The following is a 6,198-nucleotide window of genomic DNA, read 5'->3' as shown; positions in this document are numbered from 1 at the left end:
ATTTTGAAAGCACAAATTAAAGCTCATCGGATTACATTTACATGGAAGCGAAATAAGTGCATACGGTTGGACCATGAAGCCAAGTTATGATTTACAACCTATTTCATATTCTTAGTGTTATTAGTAATTGTAAAGTGATTACCGCGGTTATGTTGTCATCTTTACATACATAAGGCATAAAAAGCAAGAATTAAATTTTTACAGTGCAAAAATGTTGTGTTGTAACTAATATTTATAGGGCATCGTGCATGTTTGTCGATCCATTCTAATGTGTTTCACAGCTTCATTCATCTATTCTGATAGTTTTCAATAGATTACTTAAAAATACCATGTCAATATGTTCACCCATGTATGGCATATATAACTTTAACGCTTTAACTGGTGTAAAATGACTAACTGAAAAATAACCACAACTAATTTCTCAGAATATAGATTTCATTTTGTTTCAATATTACGCGCATATTTCATAACAACAGAAGACTCAACATAAGCAAATTGTTTGCTATTTATATCACCTTTATTTAATTTTGATACTGAATTTGAAAAATAGGACGAGTGTATCGTAGGGAGCCTCATTCATTGCACGCGGCACGTTATAAGTGGAGTGTTCACCTTTGGGTCAGCTTTTCACTTGTTTGTTTGGTTTTTATGTATATCTTTAGAGATGACCTAGTCTGACTGACCATGGTATACCAGGGGAAATATCTGAATGCACCGATATTCAAATAAACATTTGCCTTTTTGGTCACAGCAGAAACCTAAGAAATAGCATGGGAAACATTCTTTTTTATTACAAGGCTTAACAATGAAATAAACAAAAAAAGAAAAGCCTTATCGAAAACCAAATAGCAGTAAAGCCACTTGTAAATTCTTCTGTGGCCAGCTTAGAGGGCGTGTTACATACAACAGGATAACATCATTTCTTCTGAGAAAGGTCGAGCAGCTTGCCACTATGGATAGGTATATAAATGGCATAGCCATCGTCTTAATTCTAGTCGTATGTTTTAACAGGGTTACAACATCGGGCCAAGGTAATTATTCATTGGTATATAAACATTTTTGTGCATTTACAAAATATCATAATCATATTTTGCTTTGTAGATATATTATTTTTAATGTTTCTCCGCTACATATTTATATTTTTGTTTTCATGTGGTATTATGCAGATGTCAAAGCTTCTATTGATTTCTCATAGATAGAGATAAAACTGAATGAAAAATTACATTTCCAATATGTATTTATGATTTTGATTTTGATGATTTTGTTTGCGTTAATGAAAAGCTTTGAATAGTGATAACAATATGATGACTTATTTGCTCATGAAAGCATGTCACTTTAAGACTTCTGTTATTAATTTCTAAACGAACTATGTTGGCAAAAATAGCAATAAATATTTACCTGAAGAAACAGAACTTATATAGATGAATTTATAAATGTTTATAGGTTCTCATTCTTTCTCTTGTGTCAGCTTGGTTTCTTTTAAGTAGACAACAGCACAGCTACCCAGCCTGATAACAAGGAGAAAGTCTCACAAACGGATAACGACTTAGAACAATGCAGTAATACAACCACTACGACAAACTCGGGAGGGCACAATAGAAAAGGTTTACACTTAGGACATACTACTGGTACACCGACAGATAACTTAAGTGTTACAGAAGAGGAAGAACCCGTTAGACAGAAAGGTAATTTGTCAGACCATAAACAATATGATAAACATTACTGTGGCAATATGAAACGATATCAATTATAATATAAGCAAACAAGTAAAATAATTTACTCAAACATTCCTATCGTAATCAAGCTGTGTTTAGGGATTAAAGCATTCAGACTTTCGTGAATTAGAAAAAAATGAAATGTACTATTACAAAATTCAATACGTTTACTGCAAGGAGTTGACTCTCCACAGGGAGTTTATAAAATAGTATTAATTGATTTAAATGCAAATCTATTTGTTCGAATTCGAAAGATTAAATACAGCACATTCATGTATTTACATAATTAGAGATGGAAGGCACACCCTTTCGTCATCTAATAAAGCATCAAAGTATGTAATTTTGGTAATACAATATATTACAACGTTTTTTGTATGTTTGGATTGTTTTACAGTGCTTTATAGAATTGGTTCTTACGCTTGTTATCCACTAACATCTAATATTGTTGTTCTATCATTATATCAAGTCCCTATGCAGATTGGATTAGGATTTCTAAAGTTTTACTTCCCGCATTATCTCATACTGTAATAGTTGAATCAATTCGCTGTCAAAGGCATGTCGTATCTTGTAAATACGTTTTAAAGAATTATTTGCGTAATATTTAAATTTGCGGAAATGGCTCCAATGTCAAAATATGCAAAAAAAGTTGTATCTCGTGAAAATGGTATACATGTACACGTCTCCATACGAGAGCAATAGGTTGTATCGCAATATCGTATGACAGATGATCTGTCACTCGCCGAAATGATGTGACGGAGAGCCACTTTTGTCTTTCTGTCCCGAGCCAAAATACAGATTATATTTTAAGACAATTATCATTTATTCTTTTAACCTGTATATAATATGATCGACATCAAAGGTAAGTCTGTTATTCTAGCGTATGCACTGCATACAATGCAGATTTTTATACATGTACTTTTACAACATTTGTTAAGTTAACGGTTATATCAAATGAATTAAATGTGTACCTGTATGAAGTATTTTACAATAACCAATGTCCATATGATATATTATACCACTTGTCCTTTCAGTGTTTTCGTTCGGAAATAAATCCATAAAAAGAAATGCAAATCTATAAAGGAGGCTGTAACTGAAATCAAATGAGGAGCATGCAACATCGGTATTACGCATGTAGTGCATATTAAACACTTTAGCTGTATTTCGAATATCTCTCGTTTTCATTATAATTTACGCAATAACAAAATGGAAATGTGAACGAATAATGTGATTGAAAGGATTGCAAAAACAGGCAACAATATATGAGTTAAGAATTTTAATTCGCTCTGCTAAAAATCATCAGTGGAACTATGGATCAAACGTAATCCTATATGGATGAGAAGGGGTAAAACTACGAAGTAAATGAAAAACTACTACTGATTATTTGATCAATTAACGTCTTATTTACAGGGCCCAGTTTCATGAACATTCCTTAACTTAAGATTTCCTATAGAAATTCCTTAACTTAAGATTTCCTATAGAAATGAATTACAAAGTTAAGGAAATATTTTTAAGATAAGTAGCCTTCCTAAATTCTGTAATGCTTTCTTATGGAGAATTTTAAGTTATGGGATTCCTTAAATTTAAGGAATTTTCATGACACTGGGCCCAGAAAGGGTCATGTAAGGACGGCCTACCATGTATGTAGTGTATAGTGTAGTCCTAATGCAATGGGTTGTAAGGTATTAATAATCCATAATTGAAAAAAGTGACCAGATTTGGATGAAAATCAATTAAATTTAGCCCTTAATTTGTGCTAATGATATAATACCTACCCGCAATCAACAACTCTGTATTATGTAAAGATGGAATATTCGATGTTTATCAAAAATAAATAAATTATATAACTCCTGGCGTTGAATCCTTTCGAAAAAAACTGAATCATGGAAAGATATTATAGCACAAGTATTCAATGAGCTACCGAATCCAACCGAATCAGGAATACTAATAGCACACAATAAACATTAGCATGCGGTCGATGAACCGTAACATAAAACATAATTTCAGGAAGAACAAGTGTCAACTACAATATAGTTGGTACGATGTTATTGCCGTCATGATAACGCGAGCCGAACGAACAAAACTTGACATTGGCGCCTTGCTACGTAGGGCTCTCGTGATTGGACAGCAGGTGGTATCTCGTACATCTTTGGACACTTGTGATAGAACAATAAAATCAAAACACAACCATTGAATAGCATACGAGATTTTGGGACTTATTTACCAATAATATAAAACAAGTGATGACTGGTTGAACTTTTTAACTCCTAACTAATATCTAATACGATGGTCGAGTATGTGAATGTCTGTATGTTTTGGAAGGCTGCCGTATCTTCGTATTGCGTCTCATGGTAATAGTAGAACTATATATATTGACTTTTTTAGTGATCTCTCTATAAAGCATGTCGCCAAAAACACCAAACAAGCAAATCTCACCATGTTACAGTATACTAACAATGGACAAACTGGGTATCCTTTAAACAACTTAAAATAACAAAACTAATACGATAAACTCGGTTGTGCATAATAGAAAAGATTTACACTTAGGATAAACTGCTGGTACATCGACAGATAACTTAAGTGTTACAGAAGAGGAAGAACCCGTTAGACAGAAAGGTAATTTGTCAGACTATAAACAATATGATAAACATTACTGTGGCAATATGAAATGATATTAAGCAAACATTGTCAAGTAAAATAATTTGCTCAAACATTCCAATCGTAATCAGGCTGTGTTTAGGGATTAAAGTATTCAGATTTTCTTTAATTAGAAAAAAATGAAATGTACTATTACAACATGCAATATGTATACTGCAAGGAAATGACTCTCCATTCCTAAATTCTGTAATGCTTTCTTATGGAGAATTTTAAGTTAAGGAATTCCTTATATTTAAGGAATGTTCATGACACTGGGCCTTGATAAGGTCAAGTAAGGACGGCCTGCCATGTATGTGGTGTATAGTGTAGTACTAATACAATGGGTTTTAAGGTATTAAGAATCCATAATTGAAAAATGTGACCAGATTTCGATGAAAATCAATTAAATTTAGCCCTTAATTTGTGCTAATGATATAATACCTACCCGCAATCAACAACTCTGTATTATGAAAAGATGGAATATTCGATGTTTATCAAAAATAAATAAATTATATAACTCCTGGCGTTGAATCGTTTCGAAAAAAACTGAATCATGGAAAGATATTATAGCACAAGTATTCAATGAGCAACCGAATCCAACCGAATCAGGAATACTAATAGCACACAATAAACATGCGCATGCGGTCAATGAACCGTAACATAAAACATAAGTTCAGGAGAACAAGTGTCAACTACAATATAGATGGTACGATGTTATTGCCGCCATGATAACGCGAGCCGAACGAACAAAACTTGACATTGGCGCCTTGCTACGTAGGGCTCTCGTGATTGGACAGCAGGTGATATCTCATACATCTTAAGACACTTGTGATAGAACAATAAAATCAAAACACAACCATTGAATGGCATACGAGATTTTGGGACTTATTTACCAATAATATAAAACAAGTGATGACTGGTTGATTAGGTTTAACTCCGAACTAATATCTAATACGATGGTCGAGTTTGTGAATGTCTGTATGTTTTGGAAGACTGCCGTATCTTCGTATTGCGTCTCTTGGTAATAGTAGAACTATTGACCTTTATTAGTGATCTCTCTATAAAGCATGTCGCCAAAAACACCAAACAAGCAAATCTCACCGTGTTACAGTATACTAACAATGGACAAACTGAGTATCCTTAAACCACCCTAAAATAGAGGATCGTGAATACACAAGTATTCACAACTAGAAGCCTCTTTCTAGATCTGCAGCAATTGTCATCATAGTAACGCGAGCCGAACGAACAAAACTGGACCAGACGCCTTGCTACATTGGGCTCTCGTTACCAGACGACATATGTTATCACCAGCTTTCCATCTCCTGGTGCTTAGTTCGATACCACAAGGTATTTATCTGACTACTCCAGCTGGGCTTTCTAGAATACAATGAGTTCACAAAATCAAATTATGATACCTGCAAATAAACAGTAGTTTTACTATTAGAGTTTTCTGATGAAAACATCTATTTGCGATATTAATTTACGTTTGTATACATAAAATTGCCTTCTATAAAAGACATCATCTAATTAATATTTAATCGCATGAGCTAGTGCCTTGTCAGGCGGAGGACAATATTTACATATTTACATATCAATTGGGTGTTTTCCTGTTTAAAAAACCCTGAGTTAATATTAATGTAATGACGTCATCAACGGGTTAATATTGCGTTTATGAAATCTGCCAAAATTCGAGTTTCCTAGGGTGGTGTCCTTATGCCACTATTCTTGCAATTTACAAGGTTTATTATCATTTTTTTTAATAACTGGCATATCAAAATAATATGTCATACATGTAAGTAGAAGTCGTAAAATACGCCCTCGGTTTTTTTATATTACCCTTTAGGCAGTT

At 33.3% G+C, this 6,198-nt stretch overlaps 1 long non-coding RNA gene across 1 annotated transcript; it reads left to right on the top strand.

Annotated features, from left to right (window-relative positions):
• The first annotated feature begins 478 nt into the window (after positions 1 to 478).
• LOC138316937 (uncharacterized) lies at positions 479 to 3,158 on the top strand. Its single transcript, XR_011207686.1, has 3 exons — positions 479 to 1,031; positions 1,488 to 1,685; positions 2,747 to 3,158. It is a non-coding gene; the product is annotated as an uncharacterized lncRNA (long non-coding RNA).
• Positions 3,159 to 6,198: the final 3,040 nt, after the last annotated feature.

Source organism: Argopecten irradians, chromosome 2 (genome assembly GCF_041381155.1).
Source record: "Argopecten irradians isolate NY chromosome 2, Ai_NY, whole genome shotgun sequence".
Lineage (NCBI taxonomy): Eukaryota > Metazoa > Mollusca > Bivalvia > Pectinida > Pectinidae > Argopecten > Argopecten irradians.
The sequence above is the reverse complement of the archived record's forward strand: the minus strand, read 5'-3'. Positions and strand labels throughout refer to the sequence as shown.